Source organism: Condylostylus longicornis, unplaced genomic scaffold (assembly GCF_029603195.1).
Source record: "Condylostylus longicornis isolate FDR11 unplaced genomic scaffold, ASM2960319v2 ptg000637l, whole genome shotgun sequence".
Lineage (NCBI taxonomy): Eukaryota > Metazoa > Arthropoda > Insecta > Diptera > Dolichopodidae > Condylostylus > Condylostylus longicornis.
Genome location: NW_026578590.1, coordinates 1 through 21,234, shown reverse-complemented (window position 1 = coordinate 21,234; position 21,234 = coordinate 1). Strand labels below are relative to the sequence as shown.

Below are 21,234 nucleotides of genomic sequence, written 5' to 3'. Positions count from 1 at the left end.
GATTACGAACAGCTGCAATTACAGATGAAGCCAAAGTATTAGCCGATTATTCAGAAGAACTGGCCTGCAAGAGAACGTGAAGCTTAAGCAATCGTTGCAGCACTACAAAAGTTTGATCATCACTTACGTAGCCGCACATTCGTTGTGCACACGGATCATGAAAGTCTAAGATGGTATGTGTACGGAGACATATGCAGATGAGACGTAGAGAGATGGAGACACATGCAACAAAAACAAACTTCAAGTACTTGAACTCAAAACTGGTGTATGTGTACGGAGACATATGCAGATGAGACGTAGAGAGATGGAGACACATGCAACAAAAACAAACTTCAAGTACTTGTACACTCTTCTTTATCACCAATATTCCATCAAACATACGTTCATTTTTTTTAGACTTATCCAATACTAGCATGAAGAATAATATACTCTATTCCATATAGATAGGGTTCCATAGCTCAGTTGGTTAGAGCGTACGGCTAATAACCGTAAGGTCGGCGGTTCAATCCCGCCTGGTATTAATTATTTCCAGTTCTCATTATAGTTGGATGGCGAACTCAAAACTGGTGTATGTGTACGGAGACATATGCAGATGAGACGTAGAGAGATAGAGACACATGCAACAAAAACAAACTTCAAGTACTTGTACACTCTTCTTTATCACCAATATTCCATCAAACATAAGTTCATTTTTTTTTAGACTTATCCAATACTAGCATGAAGAATAATATACTCTATTCCATATAGGTAGGGTTCCATAGCTCAGTTGGTTAGAGTGTACGGCTAATAACCGTAAGGTTGGCGGTTCAATCCCGCTTGGTACTAATTATTTTCAGTTCTCATTGTTGTTGGATGGCGAAACTCAAAACTGGTGTATGTGTACGGAGACACATGCAGACAAGACGTAGAGAGATGGAGACACATGCAACAAAAACAAACTTCAAGTACTTGTACACTCTTCTTTATCACAAACATACGTTCATTTTTTTTAGACTTATCCAATACTAGCATGAAGAATAATATACTCTATTCAATATAGGGTTCCATAGCTCAGTTGGTTAGAGCGTACGGCTAATAACCGTAAGGTCGGCAGTTCAATCCCGCCTGGTACTAATTATTTCCAGTTCTCATTGTTGTTGATGGCGAAACTCAAAACTGGTGTATGTGTATGGAGACATATGCAGATGAGACGTAGAGAGATGGAGACACATGCAATAAAAACAAACTTCAAGTACTTGTACACTCTTCTTTATCACAAACATACGTTCATTTTTTTTTAGACTTATCCAATACTAGCATGAAGAATAATATACTCTATTCTATATTGGGTTCCATAGCTCAGTTGGTTAGAGTGTACGGCTAATAACCGTAAGGTTGGCGGTTCAATCCCGCCTGGTACCAATTATTTCCAGTTCTCATTGTAGTTGGATAGCGAAACTCAAAACTGGTGTATGTGTATGGAGACACATGCAGACAAGACGTAGAGAGATGGAGACAACTTCAAGTACTTGTACACTCTTCTTTATCACAAACATACGTTCATTTTTTTTAGGCTTATCCAATACTAGCATGAAGAATAATATACTCTATTCTATATAGGGTTCCATAGCTCAGTTGGTTAGAGCGTACGGCTAATAACCGTAAGGTCGGTGGTTCAATCCCACCTGGGTACTAATTATTTCCAGTTCTCATTGTAGTTGGATGGCGAAACTCAAAAAACTGGTGTATGTGTATGGAGACACATGCAGACAAGACGTAGAGAGATGGAGACACATGCAACAAAAACAAACTTCAAGTACTTGTACACTCTTCTTTATCACAAACATACGTTCATTTTTTTTTAGACTTATCCAATACTAGCATGACGAATAATATACTCTATTCCATATAGGGTTCCATAGCTCAGTTGGTTAGAGTGTACGGCTAATAACCGTAAGGTTGGCGGTTCAATCCCGCCTGGTACCAATTATTTCCAGTTCTCATTGTTGTTGATGGCGAAACTCAAAACTGGTGTATGTGTACGGAGACATATGCAGATGAGATGGAGACACATGCAACAAAAACAAACTTCAAGTACTTGTACACTCTTCTTTATCACCAATATTCCATCAAACATACGTTCATTTTTTTTAGACTTATCCAATACTAGCATGAAGAATAATATACTTTATTCCATATAGGGTTCCATAGCTCAGTTGGTTAGAGCGTACGGCTAATAACCGTAAGGTCGGCGGTTCAATCCCGCCTGGTACCAATTATTTCCAGTTCTCATATTCCATCAAACATACGTTCATTTTTTTTAGACTTATCCAATACTAGCATGAAGAATAATATACTCTATTCCATATAGGGTTCCATAGCTCAATTGGTTAGAGCGTACGGCTAATAACCGTAAGGTCGGCAGTTCAATCCCGCCTGGGTACTAATTATTTCCAGTTCTCATTGTTGTTGATGGCGAAACTCAAAACTGGTGTATGTGTATGGAGACATATGCAGATGAGACGTAGAGAGATGGAGACACATGCAATAAAAACAAACTTCAAGTACTTGTACACTCTTCTTTATCACAAACATATGTTCATTTTTTTTTAGACTTATCCAATACTAGCATGAAGAATAATATACTCTATTCCATATAGGGTTCCATAGCTCAGTTGGTTAGAGCATACGGCTAATAACCGTAAGGTCGGTGGTTCAATCCCGCCTGGTACCAATTATTTCCAATTCTCATTGTTGTTGATGGCGAAACTCAAAACTGGTGTATGTGTACGGAGACATATGCAGATGAGACGTAGAGAGATGGAGACACATGCAACAAAAACAAACTTCAAGTACTTGTACACTCTTCTTTATCACCAATATTCTAATACGTTCATTTTTTTTAGACTTATCCAACACTAGCATGAAGAATAATATACTCTATTCCATATAGGGTTCCATAGCTCAGTTGGTTAGAGTGTACGGCTAATAACCGTAAGGTTGGCGGTTCAATCCCGCCTGGTACCAATTATTTCCAGTTCTCATTGTAGTTGGATGGCGAAACTCAAAACTGGTGTATGTGTACGGAGACACATGCAGACAAGACGTAGAGAGATGGAGACACATGCAACAAAAACAAACTTCAAGTACTTGTACACTCTTCTTTATCACCAATATTCCATCAAACATGCGTTCATTTTTTTTAGACTTATCCAATACTAGCATGAAGAATAATATACTCTATTCCATATAGGGTTCCATAGCTCAGTTGGTTAGAGCGTACGGCTAATAACCGTAAGGTTGGCGGTTCAATCCCGCCTGGTACCAATTATTTCCAGTTCTCATTGTTGTTCATGGCGAAACTCAAAACTGGTGTATGTGTACGGAGACATATGCAGATGAGATGGAGACACATGCTGATCTGCCGAGATATACCCGACTAGATTTTTGTTCCGGAAATGTGAGCTTGTGGCTTGGTCCTTTGTTCTAGTGGGTTGGTCCTTGGGTTCATCGCTCGTAAGGAACACGAGTGGCTGTTTAACGTCTCCCAGATTTCTTCGTGACGCCTTGCGACTGGTTCTTATTCCTCTCGCTAATCTCATTATTCTCTTGGGTGGAACCTTCTTCTTCGTGTCTTGGACAACGTCGTCGAGAGTGCGTAGTTGGCACAACGAGTTTTGCGCGACCTTAGATGAGGTGCTCTCGTCACTGGACCCCTCTACATCGTCATAAACATCAGAATCGTGTTTAGCGGACATTCTGCTCTTCGCTCCCTTGCCTAAGCGATTGTTAGATGAGTTCAAATTAATTAGATGTTAATTTGAAGATTGTTCTAACACTGATTGCTTTTCGGCAGTTCAGAGTTTGGTAGTTGGATGGAAGTCCAACCTCGACTGACGTGTTTGTTGTCTGTTTTACCGTTCATGATTAGATCTAAAAAGTCCCCTTCTAGCTAAAAATGCTACTAAAGAATTTAACAATAAGTGCGGCGGCAGTCGCTCAAATCGTCGCCAATATTTAACCCATTTTGGCAGACAATAGATTGATCTACTACGCATCCATAACATAATTAACTAGACGAACTTCCGACACTTTGCAAAGTAAATCTGGGGGATTCACTTGCTCCACTACTCTAATCGCAGCGTTTACACTCTCACTCAAAGAAGAACTTGACGAATCGTTCAAGGGCGATCCTTACATCAATGCTCCCCAGAGTGTAAAAAGCACGCCTGTACGCTATCCAGACGGCTGCATGCCGGTTCTTCTACTACCAGATGATGATTCTCCCTCCTCTGGACGTTCTTCTGCTTCTTCAAAGTTTATTTCATCTTCAACACTCTCCTCTACGCGTCTCCTCTTTGTCCTGTCGACTTCGGGTGCTTTGCTCTCTGGGATCCACTGAGCTTTCGGGTACATCTGTTGCATCTCTTCTCTCATTAAATGAGGTACAAATGTTGTCAATAATTTGCATTGCTCGAGAGGTACTACCCTTTCTTTGCCCTTTGTCCACAGAGGCACTACGACCAGCGCTTTATCAAGAACTTTTATAACTCGACTTGGGAAGGATCTTATCGCTTGATACTTGTTTTCTCCAGTTATATGAGGTGTAGCTCCTCTTTCTGTCTTACTCAGTCGGTAAGTTACGATGTCGCCAATTTGGTATGTTGGTGATTTTCTCATTCCCATTTCTTCGTCAGCCGCGTCTTCCATTGCGCTAAGCTGAGATAGAATTAACTGCGCACTCTTATAGGTTTTGAGTTGCGTCAGTCGGCTTTCTTCACTCCCGTTTAGCTCGTAGTCGTCGAGCCCGGGTAGATGAAGATCTACTCCGAATGTTAGAGATGCCGGGGAATCACCAATCCTTCGACTTGGCGTAACATTGTACAGCAGGGTAGCGTTTGAAACGACCTCTTCAACTTCAGTATCAATTTCCCAAGGGTAAGTCTTTAACGCGGTTTCCAAAATCCGATGAGCGCTTTCATTCACACCGTTGCCTTGCGGGTACTCCGATGATGAATAATGCAATTTCGCCTTCAGAATTTCCTCAACGTAGAGCTTGAAGTTTAAAGCGGTGAAAGTGGGGTCTCTATCGCATAAGACTGCCTGAGGTGCTCCAAACCGATTTACCCACTGATCTCGTAGACATCGCCTCGCTGCTGGAGTTTGGATGGAATCCAGGACCACGGTTACCATGTAACGAGAATAATGGTCGACAATTACTAAAATCCAAACTTTTCTTCCGTTGAACATCCGAGGTCCGATGTAGTCTAATGAGACAAGTTGGAAAAGCATGGGCTTTTCTAATGCTCCTTTCACTCCTCCGGTGCTCCGTAAAGGCTTTATGGCGTTGCACATGGGACAAGCTCCGATGAAACTGACTACTTCTTCCTGCATGCCCGGCCACCAGACGTGTTTTCTCAAACGGTTCACCGTTCTAGTCACTCCCTGGTGTCCTCCGTATTTGGACATGTGGAACCAAGCAAGAATTTGTGCACGGTACTTCCGTGGCACGTAGATTTTCTTCACTCTCCGTCCGTAGGGTATATCGTGGAACCAATCTATAGTTCCTTTCTTCATCTCTTTTTCCTCTTTCATTGCTTCCTCCTTAAATTCTACCGGATTTGGCAAACTCGAAAAGGTCTCCAGCTTTGTGGACAAGATGAAGAACTTCTGGTACATACACGTTTTGCTGTAATTCCTCGTCTTCTAGAGAATACGATCTACTCAACCAGTCTGCGATGTTATTCGATTCGCCTCTGATATGCACGACCTCTGGTTGGTATTCTGACAATCTTAGCGCCCAACGTCGCACTTTTGGAGAATCGATGTTCAACAAGTGCTGTAAGGACTTATGATCGCTATACACTAAAGGTTTACTCCCCTTTATGTACATTTCGTAATTCTCACACGCCCACACAATTGCAAATAGCTCTCTCTCCGTGGCTGACCAATTTCGCTGTCCTTCGCTCAGTTTCTTACTCGCGAACCCCACGAAATCTAAGCCTGAGTTTGCATCATTTACTTGTGCTAGAGCGGCGGCGACCGCTATGTCTGAAGCATCTGTGAATATTATGAAGGGTTTTGACCAGTCCGGCATTGTTAGGTACACGGCATTTGCAATTGCCATTTTCGCCTTTTGAAATGCTTCTTCCTCATTTGCTCCCCAGGCGTACTTGACGTACTTTCCGGTGAGGCGAGTGAGTGGCTCCATCACTTCTGAGAAGCGAGGAATGTAAGCTCTCAAGTAGTTCGCGGCGGCGCAAAAGCTTAGAATGGACCTTTTAGTAGTAGGTGCCTCAGCCATGACTAAACCTTGCAACTTTGCTGGATCGGGTTTTAGCGTCCCCTCAGACACAAGATGGCCCAGATAAAGAGCTTCTTTTGTAAAGAAATGGCTCTTACCGAAGTTTATATAAAACCTCGTTTGCCGCAATATCTCAAAGACTTGCTTCAGTAGCTCTAGATGTTGAGCAATTGATCTAGTGAAAATTATAATATCATCGATATAAACCGAGACATTTCCATCGTCGATCAAATTTCGCAAAGCCTTTTCAATTGCGCGCTGGAATATCGTTGGACTCGTCCTCAGACCGAAAGGCATCACTTTCCAGACGAATATTCCTCTTTCAGGGACTACGAAGCCGGTGAATTGAACGCTCTCTAGCGTCAACGAGACGTTCCAGAAACCCCAGTTAAGGTCTACCAAAGTGAAGTACTTGCATCCGCTCAGCCTTAAGAGCAAGTCTTGTGCAATTAAGGAGTTAACATAGCGATAGTCTATGACTAGTCGCCACTTGTCAGAACGAGGCTTAGGAACCAGATGACACTGACTGACCCATTTACAGTCGGGTGCACTTTCGATCACTTTTGCCTTGAGCAGGTCGTCAATTTGCCGGTTCAACTCTTTGCGCAGATGGATTGGAGTCGGTCTAGCAGCTACTCTTCGTGGTAAGCCCTTTACTCTAATCTCCATGGCGATAGTAGTTGCCTTTCCTGCTTTTGGTTGAAACCAGATATCGGCATATTCCCTTATTAATTCTATAGCTTGGCTTCTTTCAGGCAATGTCATTTGAGAAGTCCATTCGCTAGAATTCTTTTGGATAGCTTCTTCAATGCTTCCAAGATCATTTTGAACTAGAGTGTCTACAGTACCAAAGCCCTTTTCTTCATCAGTTAAGGCGTAGCAAGGTACTTGCACGTTGTTCATTAGCACAATTCGTCGTTTAAAGTCAATGTGTGTGTTCAGTTTGGCAAGTGTTTCTGCGCCCAATAGAGTTGGTGCTGCAGATTTAGTGAGAGCGAAGACGGCCGTTATTTTCTGTCCAGAACGGTCAGTTAGTTCAACAGGCGAGCTCAAAACACACTTTGCGATATTCTGATTCACATCTTTCATCGACAACTCCTGTCTTCCGGGTCCTTCCGTCACTCCGATCTTTCTTGCCGTGGTCTCAGACATCACGTCTATACAAGAGCCAGAATCAAGAATGACGTCAAGTAACACCCCATTCACAGTGAGTTTGACTTCGACGTACTTGCGCCGTTTAGGGAGTCTTTCGTCCCTTTCAGACAGGTCAGCGTCCACCATCAGTACTTCTGCTTCTTCTTGACAATCATCGTCGGACTCTTGGTCTCGAGTGAAGTCAATTGCTAGAACGTTGTGGGGTACGGCTGGTTTCTTCGTCCATTTCGGATCGGCTTTTCTCTTCTTAGCTGCGTAACGCTCTCTGGCGCGGACTCGATCTTGTTCAGTGACATTTAGAAATTTTCCGACAACGCCCTTCACGGAATCTAGTTGATCCGGAGTGGTGTTATCAAAACCGGTTGAGAGTTGCGCTCCCTTTTGAGTTGGGTGAGCTACAATCTAATCTGATATTCGACATTTTTGCAAGCCTCATGGCCTACATATGCGTTTGCCTTCATCATAACAGCCAAAAAAGGCAGGTGCTGGGATTCGAACTCGCCCCCTTTCGGTCCTACGATCCACGTTCCTACCCCTGCGACAACAGTCAGTTTCTTTCTATCAATTTGGCTGGTAACCCGCTCGAGTTCCAAAGTATCTTGTCCTGTTGTTTTGCCTTTTTCTGGTGCACCATTTCATTTTTAAATTCAGTCAACCTGCTGGCACAGACTTAAACCCCCCTGTCTTCAACCTCCATTCCGTCGAACCAACCTTCCTCCCAACCTTCGGGAATGAACCCTCTCTGCGCCGCCATCATGGTTTTCCTCGCCGGCACACGCCTCGTCTGCCTGGCATCGTCTTTTTCAGGATGGATCCGCAACGCTCGCACCTTTTTATTGGGGATCTTACTTAGTCCTCTTCGTATTGTTTTACCTTTCATACACTTGTCCCTCATGTCTCCTCTCTTTCTTTCTTTCAGTGGTTTCCCCCCTCTCAAGCGCGTTTAGGAGCCGTTTTCCCCTTGGTTCCGTTAGTCTTGAGGCTCCATTCGGGAGTCCTTCCCCGTTTCCTCCCTCATTCCTGTCCCTGTCGCTGTCAGTTGGCGCTGTCTTGTTGGTTTGTTGCGGCCTACAATTCATTGGTGGACGTTGTGGGCATCGGCCTAGCAACAAAAGTTCGTCTTCAACGTCAGGGACCCCAGCCAACCCAACAGATCCTATTCTCCTCTGCTCCCCATCTTCATTTCTTTCAGCTTTGCGGGACCTCTCCAACAACTCAAAGCCCGATTCTCACACTGAACTCAACTCCTCCATCGCCCGGCTTCAAGAATCCATCGACCAATTGCTTGTTGCCTTTGCTCTTCTTGATGGTTCCAAAGGAATTCATGCCATCCACATCGACGAATCCACTTCTTCACCCAGTCCAACAGAGATTCCACCTTCCGCAATGTCTACATCAACCCCAACCGTCAAAAGAGAAGAACAACCCAAGTCAATTACCCTGCCCATCCCCACCACTCAACCCAAGAAGATCAGTCCAACAATTCTCGCCCAACTTACCGATTTAACTCCAGAGCAAGCCATTAAAGAACTCCAGTCTCATATCAAACAACAAAGGGAAGAGAAAAGACGCCCCGTTTTCTTGACTGAAGAAGAAAAACAAATGCCAGCAGATCAACTTTATCTTCGTCTCAAACAGGCCGACTTACTTGCTCGTGAAGCCGAATTCCTGCAACATATGCCTCAACTCCCTTCCGACGTCCGGAATTGGAGTAAAGCCGACATCAACCGTTGGTTCAGGGATCAGAAGCATGAACAATGGGCCATTCGTCAAATCGAAAATGGTAAAACACTTTTCATCTGTCCCCAATGCAATCAAGCCAGAGACGCCGGAGTTCATCGCTGTGTCCCTTTGTGGAAAAGACCAACAACCCGTTCCGGACTCCCCATGCAACGTCAGACCTTCTTAACGACATCGGGCGGTAGTTTCAGAGTCAGCCAGAAAACAGTTCCTGACACCACGCGCATATCTGAACTGTCGGATCGAATTGCCAAAGCAAGAGAAAATACAACACAAGCCAACCAGCAGTTAGCCCAACTCCAAGCTCCACGTACAACTACTTCAACCACTTCAAATAACCCTCAACTTCAACAGTTCGTTCAACAGTCATCCTCATCGCCATCCAGTCCACCCCTCATCGATCTAACACTTGACGACGAACCAATGTCGTCCCTCGAAATCCAACAACCCCAACCACCTCCAATGCAATCCCCAATCATGTCCCAAGGTCAACAATTCCCCTATCAATCATATATTTATCCATATTACCCACCTATGTATTCCCCAACCCCCATATATTCGTCTTCATATAACCAGCCAAATTTTCAGTCCCACCATCCATCAAACCCAACCACATAACCATATCTTGCCCATCCTCCATGAAAAACACATCCATAAGCATCAATAATAATTCATCTAAATCCAATCCCCCATCTCAATCGTCTCCAATTTTTCCCCTTCGTCGTTATTCATGTCCATCATCTATCTATTCATCCAACATAACCCCCCACAACTCCCATAATAATAACATCGATATTAATTCTCCCCCTCCCGTCAAGTGTGTTCCCAATCCGTCTCCGTGTCCATTTTTTTCTATTTATTCGCTAGTTGCTCGCAACATCTCTCGTTGTTCCCTTCGTTTTGTTGATCTTTTCATAACAATGGATATTCTCCATTGGGGCTCTTCTTCTTTTTCCCTTTCCAATAGTCAATCTGTCGATCTTACCTTCGCCGTAGTCAATCATCTTCCCTGGCAATTTATTCTCGGTCTCCCATTCTTTGTTGCCACTAATTTTGTTGCCAATTTTTCAGAGAATTACCTCGTCAATCGCCACGGCCCAGTGCAACTCAAATCGCAACTCCAGTCTCTTCTCATATCTTCGTCATCTACAATCAACACACTCACCACCGAAGAAAGACAAGAGCTCCAACAACGAGTGGATGAAGCATTACAGGCTGTCGAATATCCTGAAATCGTCGATCAACTCTCACCCCTTCTCTTGGAATTTCACGACATCTGGGCCTCCATGCGACCAAGCAAGTGCAAAGTCCTACCACATGTCATTGAACTCTCCTCAACGCGCCCGATTGTCGAACGCCCTCGTCGTTTCTCCGCCGAACAGGTTGAAATTATCAAGAAAGAAGTCGAAATCATGGAAAAAGACGGAATCATCAGGCCATCCTGTTCGCCGTACGCTACGGAAGTCGTCCTGACGCGGAAGAAGAATGGACTCTGGCGCTTTTGTGTTGATTACCGCCAACTCAATAAGGTTACTACATCCGACAAGTACCCGATCCCCCGGATCGCAAGTCTTCTAAATTCTATCCGCGGCAGTAACGTCTTTTGTGCCTTAGATCTTCGTGCTGGGTATTGGAACATTTGCATGGAGCCACGTTGTACCCCGTTTACCGCCTTCCGCACCCCTACAGGTCTTTATGAATTCGTGGTCATGCCTTTCGGCTTAAAGAACGCACCAGCCACATTTCAGCGTGTCATGGATTTCATCCTCCAAGACTTGTTTCCGAAAGGCGTCCTCGTCTACCTGGATGACATCTTGATCCACGGCACCTCCGTCGACGAAGTTTGCAGCACTCTTCGAATTGTTTTGCAACGTTTTCGCCATTTTGGGCTTCGGATGAACATCGTCAAGTCCCAGTTCTTCCATAAATCCCTTCTATATCTAGGTCATATCCTCGCCCATGGCACCATCCGACCAAATCCAAAGAAAGTCGAAGTCCTTTCGCACATCCGCCCACCGACTTCAGTCCCAGAAGTTCGCAAAGTCCTCGGCCTGCTAAGTTATTTCCGCCAGTACATTCCAGCCTTTTCTCACTTTGCCCACCATCTATCAGATCTTTTCAAGTCCAAAGTCGTATTTGAATGGACACCCAACCATCAGTTTGCCCTCGAATTCTGCGCACATCAGTTAGCGACTTCAGTTCTTGTTCTTCCACTTGAAGATGACGATTTCGTTCTCGAGACCGATGCTTCAGACTACGCTGTTGGTGCCATTCTCTCAGTCCGTCGTGATGAAAATCTCATTCCAGTTGAATTCGCCTCTTGCACCTTAAAAGCTGCTGAACTCCGTTGGCCAACACGAGAAAAAGAGGGCTATGCCATCTTTTGGGCCCTCAACCATTTCGATCATTATCTACGCGGCCGTCACTTTGATCTCTTCACCGATCACCAGTCTCTGCTGTACATGTCGAAGAACAACACCGGAAAACTCGCTCGCTGGTCCTGTCGCTTGGCGGAGTACAATTTCACCATTCGTCATAAGCCTGGCAAGGAAATGGATCATGTCGATTTCTTTTCACGTTTTATTGTTGATGATTATGACCTTCTTGCCGACAGAATGACCTATCTCCCCTCGGTTCCTTCTTCAATCCCATGTCAACTTTCACCCTCGCAGCTTAGCGCAAATGTCATTGAAATAAGCAACGCTTCACCACCGACACCATCCCTCATTGTTCCAACGCCATTCCCCTCATTTGACGAAATCGTTACCGCACAACGATCCTATGTGCCCAGACCAACTGGCAAGCAATTCTCCACGCGAAACGAGATCATCTTCTACAACCATGGTCTGTGGATCCCACCAGCACTTCGTTCACAAGTTATCGCCGCGTGTCATATTGTTCCACCCTTCCGTCATGCGGGGCATGTGAAAACAGCTAAGACTATTTTGAAAAGTTGTAACTGGCCTAACTTACATCGTGATGTTGCTTCTTTTGTCAGCTCTTGTTTATCTTGTCAACGCTTACGCCCACGAATCGAGCAATATCAAGGCCAGTTCATCCATCAGCCGCCAACAACTTCATTGTTCGAGCAAGTCCATATCGATCACTGGGGGCCCTTGTCTTTGGGTCCGCAATCAACCTTACGTTCTCACAATGATCGATCGTCTCAGCCGTTGGTGCGAATGCGTAGTTGTCAAAGATGCAAAGGCCGAAACGACTGCACGTACGTTTTTGGAGCACTGGGTTTGCCGCTACGGAGTACCCAAGACTGTTGTTTCTGACAAAGGACCCGCATTTTGGTCCGATGTCTTCGATCGGTTGTCCAAGTTGTTAGGTTTCACTCATTTGCGTACCACGTCCCAACATCCCGAAGGCAACAGCTTGATCGAGACATTTCATCGTACCCTAAAGAAGGGCATCGCCTCCATTCATATCGAGAATAAAGACATTCCCTTTTCCACTGCAGTTCAACTGGCCGTCTACGCCTATCGCTCTACAATCCACTTAACCTTGGGCGACTCTCCTGCGTTTATCACCTTTGGTATTGATCTCCGACCCCCAGTCGAGAATGATTGGCGTTTCCTACGACATGCTGACGACGTTCAGCGGGCTAAGGTCATATCCGAAATCCGATTGAAACAGATTGAACGTGCTCATGCTCAGTTTCTCTACTTGTCCAAGCTTGATCAGCCGGGTCGAACGCACGATTTGTTTGAGTTGAATGACATTATCCTGGTTTCCTTATCCGACAAGGAATTTGCTGCCGCGTCCCGAGTTGAGGGCGACCGCAAAATTGCCCCAAAGTTCAGTCTGCCCGCCCGCGTAATCCATGTTTCGCAGAATGGCAAGTCCGCAATTGTCCGACACTTTGGCTCAGGTCGTACACAAGAAGTCCACATCCAAAATGTCCGTTTCATTACGCTCCCATCATGCCCTATTCTCCGGCAGCAGTGGCAATCAATCGCCACCCAACATGCGGAAAGCACCATCAGTGATCCGGCCAAGAGAGCACAATACTTAGAAGCTTTCTGGACGAGTATTACAGATGCTCAAGAGCCGATCCAACAACGCTTCAAGCGACGCAGAGTAGGCAACGAGGCTTGAAGGGGACGATAATCTGATATTCGACATTTTTGCAAGCCTCATGGCCTACATATGCGTTTGCCTTCATCATAACAGCCAAAAAAGGCAGGTGCTGGGATTCGAACTCGCCCCCTTTCGGTCCTACGATCCACGTTCCTACCCCTGCGACAACAGTCAGTTTCTTTCTATCAATTTGGCTGGTAACCCGCTCGAGTTCCAAAGTATCTTGTCCTGTTGTTTTGCCTTTTTCTGGTGCACCATTTCATTTTTAAATTCAGTCAACCTGCTGGCACAGACTTAACCCCCCCTGTCTTCAACCTCCATTCCGTCGAACCAACCTTCCTCCCAACCTTCGGGAATGAACCCTCTCTGCGCCGCCATCATGGTTTTCCTCGCCGGCACACGCCTCGTCTGCCTGGCATCGTCTTTTTCAGGATGGATCCGCAACGCTCGCACCTTAATTTATTGGGGATCTTACTTAGTCCTCTTCGTATTGTTTTACCTTTCATACACTTGTCCCTCATGTCTCCTCTCTTTCTTTCTTTCAGTGGTTTCCCCCCTCTCAAGCGCGTTTAGGAGCCGTTTTCCCCTTGGTTCCGTTAGTCTTGAGGCTCCATTCGGGAGTCCTTCCCCGTTTCCTCCCTCATTCCTGTCCCTGTCGCTGTCAGTTGGCGCTGTCTTGTTGGTTTGTTGCGGCCTACAATTCACAATCCTTGCTTTTCCGGCAGTGTCAGTTACGATTCGAGCGCGGCAAGCCTTGCTAATGTGCCCTATTTTGTGGCAGTTAGCGCAACGATCCTTCCGGTGCGGACACAAGCGTTTGAGGTGCATTCCGCCACACCCAAAGCAAGGTCTCGTGACTGCCTATGATGATGAAGAAGGTTGTTCATGCACGGGCATCATGGGGTTGTCTTCCACCAGATAAGTCGTTGGTTGTTGAGGACTTTCTTCGTCCATCGAGCTTTGTACGTTGAGTAAACCCTCAACAGAACTAGGCGGGTTTTTGCCCCCTGCTGGGCATTGGGTTGACAAAGATGATGAAAATGATGTATGGTATGAAAAATAGATGAATATGATATTAATGATGATAGATGATGATAGAATGCAAGCGAATAGGGTGGAAGTATGGAGAGTAAAGATGGAGGTTAGAGTGGATGATAAAGGGAAGAAGGCAGTGAAAGAAGGAAGAGAAATGAGGGAAAGTGAAGGGTGGAAATTCCAGTAAATCCAAATGAAGATACCAGTCAATCCAGAGAGATTTAGAAGAAGGGTGGCAAATGGATATAGATATAACTTGATGAATAGCATGATGGAAGAGCGGAGGAGCGGAAATGCAATGATAAATGAATAGAAGAAGGATGAGATAGTTGGATAAAATGGAGAGTTGGGTGATGATGGATGAATATATGGGTGGAAATGTGTATGGTAGGGCTTGTGGTTGAACGAAGTCCATGGGGTTCCCTTTGGAAATCACTGGCAAGGATACCAGGAAGAGCAAGAAAGTGCAGATCCGGAGGGGGTTCATGCTGGAAATGGTTGGTTGTGGGGGAAAGTGGAACAAAATTTAAAGAAGAAGACAAAAAGCTTCTAAAAACAGAAGAATGGGGAGGAATGGATCTAAACTGACTAGGGGGAAGTGGAAAAGCGAAAACGTGCATTTTGGGAGTATTTCATGCTCATGTGATCTTTTCTGGTAAATTGTGCGTGAATGGCGTGAATGTGGAAAATTGCAGACTTGGTCACTTTTGCGGGCCCGGCCTCCGGAAGATTTGAAAGAAAAGAGTGGTTGGTACAGTTGGTATGGCGCTGTCTTTAGGACCGTGAGGTCGGCGGATCACAACCCTCTGCTGGCACTTTTTCTGACTTAGCCAAAATTCATCAAAGAATACTTGACATGCGGGCATTCCAACAATCGATGGCGGTGGGGGTAGCCTTCTATCCAGGCATTGAACGAAACATAAAGAATTAGTGACGAGGTATAGGACGACCTATACAAGTGTCGAATGCCAGTATCCCACAATTGAGTCCAGCAAGTCCAATAACTCTCCAAATGGAAAGGGGTCGCCTAGATAGAGTCGAATGTGTCCGCAGGTCCTTGTAATTACAACTGAATCAGACACCCCTACACAAGGTGCGCAGTAGTGACCGCCAGGGCACATGAGAACTAAAGTGAAATTCACGGGCTAGAGTGACCTGACAGATGCGGGAGTCAAGGGAGAGCGAGTTGATGATAGAGAGCGACTGGTGGCTGACAAAAAGCGTGAAAGATGGTGGTGTTGTGGGCTAAAAATCCATGTGGGGATTTTTAGTATCTCTTTCATTTTTTTGTTGCAATTAGTGCCGCAGAATCCAAGGAGGTTGGACATAGTTAATCCCATCGTTGTACGCTTAGTGCATATTCGAAGAGTTCTTCGGTTGCCCATTGCTTATTAGGGTTGAGGTCTTTTATCCTCTTAGCAAGCCCTTTAGGAAGCAATTTGAAGGCCAATTTGAGAAGTTGAGGTTGTTGGAGGATTGGAGGACGTCGGCGACGCACGCACATGTACACATATGCTTGCTGGATTTCTCGGTGAGATGCGACGGCTAGATAGACGGTTGGCTGTTGTTGTGGTTGCATGAGTCGGTCTTCGAAGAGATCCAATTCCTTAGGTCCGACGAAGAGTTTTCGTGCAATCATATCGGCCAAGTCTTCGACGTATACGATGCGTTCGACTCTGGGTCGAGCCGCTTGTATGGCATATACGTACTCCGGGGCACAGATGAGTTCCATGACGTCAATGACAATCGCAGCCGTAGCTTGGTGAGCACGGATCTTCCTTTCAGCATCGCCAAACCAAGATTCCAATTCGAGTTCAGAACGGGGCTCGAATGGTTGAAAACTGAGATTCGTCTTCCACACGGCTAGTTGCCAATGGTGTGTGTTCTTGGGGATGGTCGAGGGGAAGAAGCCGCGGCGGAAGGCAAGAGGCTGAAATGCTGGTGAGTCTTCTTCAAAATAGAGTTGTTCCATCATTCCCGGTGTAGCAGCCCCCAGTTGATCTGCCGAGATATACCCGACTAGATTTTTGTTCCGGAAATGTGAGCTTGTGGCTTGGTCCTTTGTTCTAGTGGGTTGGTCCTTGGGTTCATCGCTCGTAAGGAACACGAGTGGCTGTTTAACGTCTCCCAGATTTCTTCGTGACGCCTTGCGACTGGTTCTTATTCCTCTCGCTAATCTCATTATTCTCTTGGGTGGAACCTTCTTCTTCGTGTCTTGGACAACGTCGTCGAGAGTGCGTAGTTGGCACAACGAGTTTTGCGCGACCTTAGATAAGGTGCTCTCGTCACTGGACCCCTCCACATCGTCATAAACATCAGAATCGTGTTTAGCGGACATTCTGCTCTTCGCTCCCTTGCCTAAGCGATTGTTAGATGAGTTCAAATTAATTAGATGTTAATTTGAAGATTGTTCTAACACTGATTGCTTTTCGGCAGTTCAGAGTTTGGCAGTTGGATGGAAGTCCAACCTCGACTGACGTGTTTGTTGTCTGTTTTGCCGTTCATGATTAGATCTAAAAAGTCCCCTTCTAGCTAAAAATGCTACTAAAGAATTTAACAATAAGTGCGGCGGCAGTCGCTCAAATCGTCGCCAATATTTAACCCATTTTGGCAGACAATAGATTGATCTACTACGCATCCGTTACACAATTAACTAGACGAACTTCCGACACATTGCAAAGTAAATCCGGGAGATTCACTTGCTCCGCTACTCTAATCGCAGCGTTTACACTCTCACTCAATAAAGAACTTGACGAATCGTTCAAGGGCGATCCTTACATCAAACTGAGCTATGGAACCCTATATGGAATAGAGTATATTATTCTTCATGCTAGTATTGGATAAGTCTAAAAAAAATGAACGTATGTTTGATGGAATATTGGTGATAAAGAAGAGTGTACAAGTACTTGAAGTTTGTTTTTGTTGCATGTGTCTCCATCTCTCTACGTCTTGTCTGCATGTGTCTCCGTCTTGTCTGCATGTGTCTCCGTACACATACACCAGTTTTTGAGTTTCGCCATCCAACTACAATGAGAACTGGAAAATAATTGGTACTAGGCGGGATTGAACCGCCGACCTTACGGTTATTAGCCGTACGCTCTAACCAACTGAGCTATGGAACCCTATATGGAATAGAGTATATTATTCTTCATGCTAGTATTGGATAAGTCTAAAAAAAAATGAACGTATGTTTGATGGAATATTGGTGATAAAGAAGAGTGTACAAGTACTTGAAGTTTGTTTTTTATTGCATGTGTCTCCATCTCTCTACGTCTCATCTGCATATGTCTCCATACACATACACCAGTTTTTGAGTTTCGCCATCAACAACAATGAGAAACTGGAAATAATTAGTACCAGGCGGGATTGAACTGCCGACCTTACGGTTATTAGCCGTACGCTCTAACCAACTGAGCTATGGAAACCCTATATGGAATAGAGTATATTATTCTTCATGCTAGTATTGGATAAGTCTAAAAAAAATGAACGTATGTTTGATGGAATATTGGTGATAAAGAAGAGTGTACAAGTACTTGAAGTTTGTTTTTTGTTGCATGTGTCTCCATCTCTCTACGTCTGGTCTGCATGTGTCTCCGTACACATACACCAGTTTTGAGTTTCGCCATCCAACTACAATGAGAACTGGAAAATAATTGGTACCAGGCGGGGATTGAACCGCCGACTTTACGGTTATTAAGCCGTACGCTCTAACCAACTGAGCTATGGAACCCTATATGGAATAGAGTATATTATTCTTCATGCTAGTATTGGATAAGTCTAAAAAAAAAATGAACGTATGTTTGTGATAAAGAAGAGTGTACAAGTACTTGAAGTTTGTTTTTTATTGCATGTGTCTCCATCTCTCTACGGTCTCATCTGCATATGGTCTCCATACACATACACCAGTTTTGAGTTTTCGCCATCCAAACTACAATGAGAACTGGAAAATAATTGGTACCAGGTGGGGATTGAAACCGCCGACCTTACGGTTATTAGCCGTACGCTCTAACCAAACTGAGCTATGGAACCCTATATGGAATAGAGTATATTATTCTTCATGCTAGTATTGGATAAGTCTAAAAAAAATGAAACGCATGTTTGATGGAATATTGGTGATAAAGAAGAGTGTACAAGTACTTGATTTTTGTTTGCATGTGTCTCCATCTCTCTACGTCTCATCTGCATATGTCTCCGTACACATACACCAGTTTTTGAGTTTTCGCCATCAACAACAATCAGAAACTGGAAAATAATTAGTACCAGGCGGGGATTGAACTGCCGACCTTACGGTTATTAGCCGTACGCTCTAACCAACTGAGCTATGGAAACCCCTATATGGAATAGAGTATATTATTCTTCATGCTAGTATTGGATAAGTCTAAAAAAATGAACGCATGTTTGATGGAATATTGGTGATAAAGAAGAGTGTACAAGTACTTGATTTTTGTTTGCATGTGTCTCCATCTCTCTACGTCTCATCTGCATATGTCTCCGTAACACATACACCAGTTTTGAGTTTCGCCATCAACAACAATGAGAACTGGAAATAATTAATACCAGGGCGGGATTGAACTGCCGACCTTACGGTTATTAGCCGTACGCTCTAACCAACTGAGCTATGGAACCCTATATGGAATAGAGTATATTATTCTTCATGCTAGTATTGGATAAGGTCTAAAAAAAAATGAACGTATGTTTGATGGAATATTGGTGATAAAGAAAGAGTGTACAAGTACTTGAAGTTTGTTTTTTGTTGCATGTGTCTCCATCTCTCTACGTCTGGTCTGCATGTGTCTCCGTACACATACACCAGTTTTGAGTTTTCGCCATCCAACTACAATGAGAACTGGAAATAATTGGTACTAGGCGGGATTGAACCGCCGACTTTACGGTTATTAGCCGTACGCTCTAACCAACTGAGCTATGGAACCCTATATGGAATAGAGTATATTATTCTTCATGCTAGTATTGGATAAGTCTAAAAAAAAAATGAACGTATGTTTGTGATAAAGAAGAGTGTACAAGTACTTGAAGTTTGTTTTTTATTGCATGTGTCTCCATCTCTCTACGTCTCATCTGCATATGTCTCCATTACACATACACCAGTTTTGAGTTTCGCCATCCAACTACAATGAGAACTGGAAATAATTGGTACCAGGTGGGATTGAACCGCCGACCTTACGGTTATTAGCCGTACGCTCTAACCAACTGAGCTATGGAACCCTATATGGAATAGAGTATATTATTCTTCATGCTAGTATTGGATAAGGTCTAAAAAAATGAACGCATGTTTTGATGGAATATTGGTGATAAAGAAGAGTGTACAAGTACTTGATTTTTGTTGCATGTGTCTCCATCTCTCTACGTCTCATCTGCATATGTCTCCGTACACATACACCAGTTTTGAGTTTCGCCATCAACAACAATCAGAAACTGGAAATAATTAGTACCAGGCGGGATTGAACTGCCGACCTTACGGTTATTAGCCCGTACGCTCTAACCAACTGAGCTATGGAACCCTATATGGAATAGAGTTATATTATTCTTCATGCTAGTATTGGATAAGTCTAAAAAAAATGAACGCATGTTTGATGGAATATTGGTGATAAAGAAGAGTGTACAAGTACTTGATTTTTGTTGCATGTGTCTCCATCTCTCTACGTCTCATCTGCATATGTCTCCGTACACATACACCAGTTTTGAGTTTCGCCATCAACAACAATGAGAACTGGAAATAATTAATACCAGGCGGGATTGAACTGCCGACCTTACGGTTATTAGCCGTACGCTCTAACCAACTGAGCTATGGAACCCTATATGGAATAGAGTATATTATTCTTCATGCTAGTATTGGATAAGTCTAAAAAAAAAATGAACGTATGTTTGATGGAATATTGGTGATAAAGAAGAGTGTACAAGTACTTGAAGTTTGTTTTTTGTTGCATGTGTCTCCATCTCTCTACGTCTGGTCTGCCGTACACATACACCAGTTTTGAGTTTTCGCCATCCAACTACAATGAGAACTGGAAATAATTGGTACCAGGCGGGATTGAACCGCCGACCTTACGGTTATTAGCCGTACGCTCTAACCAACTGAGCTAAGGAAACCCTATATGGAATAGAGTATATTATTCTTCATGCTAGTATTGGATAAGTCTAAAAAAAAATGAACGTATGTTTGTGATAAAGAAGAGTGTACAAGTACTTGAAGTTTGTTTTTTGTTGCATGTGTCTCCATCTCTCTACGTCTTGTCTGCATGTGTCTCCGTACACATACACCAGTTTTTGAGTTTTCGCTATCCAACTACAATGAGAACTGGAAATAATTGGTACCAGGCGGGATTGAACCGCCAACCTTACGGTTATTAGCCGTACACTCTAACCAACTGAGCTATGGAAACCCTATATGGAATAGAGTATATTATTCTTCATGCTAGTATTTGGATAAGTCTAAAAAAAAATGAACGTATGTTTTGTGATAAAGAAGAGTGTACAAGTACTTGAAGTTTGTTTTTTATTGCATGTGTCTCCATCTCTCTACGTCTCATCTGCATATGTCTCCATACACATACACCAGTTTTTGAGTTTTCGCCATCAACAACAATGAGAACTGGAAATAATTAGTACCAGGCGGGATTGAACTGCCGACCTTACGGTTATTAGCCGTACGCTCTAACCAACTGAGCTATGGAACCCCTATATGGAATAGAGTATATTATTCTTCATGCTAGTATTGGATAAGTCTAAAAAAAATGAACGCATGTTTGATGGGAATATTGGTGATAAAGAAGAGTGTACAAGTACTTGATTTTGTTGCATGTGTCTCCATCTCTCTACGTCTCATCTGCATATGTCTCCGTACACATACTGATGTAAGGATCGCCCCTTGAAACGATTCGTCAAGTTCTTCTTTGAGTGAGAGTGTAAACGCTGCG

General features: G+C 44.0%; 9 non-coding genes across 9 annotated transcripts; 8 read left to right on the top strand and 1 right to left on the bottom strand.

Annotated features, from left to right (window-relative positions):
• The first annotated feature begins 447 nt into the window (after nucleotides 1–447).
• On the top strand, nucleotides 448–521 carry Trnai-aau (transfer RNA isoleucine (anticodon AAU)). Its single transcript has one exon. It is a non-coding gene; the product is annotated as a tRNA-Ile (tRNA).
• Nucleotides 522–1,327: 806 nt separating this feature from the next.
• Nucleotides 1,328–1,401, top strand: Trnai-aau (transfer RNA isoleucine (anticodon AAU)). The gene has a single exon. It is a non-coding gene; the product is annotated as a tRNA-Ile (tRNA).
• A 198-nt stretch (nucleotides 1,402–1,599) lies between these two features.
• Trnai-aau (transfer RNA isoleucine (anticodon AAU)) lies at nucleotides 1,600–1,674 on the top strand. The gene has a single exon. It is a non-coding gene; the product is annotated as a tRNA-Ile (tRNA).
• A 217-nt stretch (nucleotides 1,675–1,891) lies between these two features.
• On the top strand, nucleotides 1,892–1,965 carry Trnai-aau (transfer RNA isoleucine (anticodon AAU)). The gene has a single exon. It is a non-coding gene; the product is annotated as a tRNA-Ile (tRNA).
• A 215-nt stretch (nucleotides 1,966–2,180) lies between these two features.
• Trnai-aau (transfer RNA isoleucine (anticodon AAU)) lies at nucleotides 2,181–2,254 on the top strand. The gene has a single exon. It is a non-coding gene; the product is annotated as a tRNA-Ile (tRNA).
• Nucleotides 2,255–2,639: 385 nt separating this feature from the next.
• Trnai-aau (transfer RNA isoleucine (anticodon AAU)) lies at nucleotides 2,640–2,713 on the top strand. The gene has a single exon. It is a non-coding gene; the product is annotated as a tRNA-Ile (tRNA).
• Nucleotides 2,714–2,932: 219 nt separating this feature from the next.
• Trnai-aau (transfer RNA isoleucine (anticodon AAU)) lies at nucleotides 2,933–3,006 on the top strand. Its single transcript has one exon. It is a non-coding gene; the product is annotated as a tRNA-Ile (tRNA).
• A 226-nt stretch (nucleotides 3,007–3,232) lies between these two features.
• On the top strand, nucleotides 3,233–3,306 carry Trnai-aau (transfer RNA isoleucine (anticodon AAU)). The gene has a single exon. It is a non-coding gene; the product is annotated as a tRNA-Ile (tRNA).
• Nucleotides 3,307–19,448: 16,142 nt separating this feature from the next.
• Nucleotides 19,449–19,522, bottom strand: Trnai-aau (transfer RNA isoleucine (anticodon AAU)). The gene has a single exon. It is a non-coding gene; the product is annotated as a tRNA-Ile (tRNA).
• Nucleotides 19,523–21,234: the final 1,712 nt, after the last annotated feature.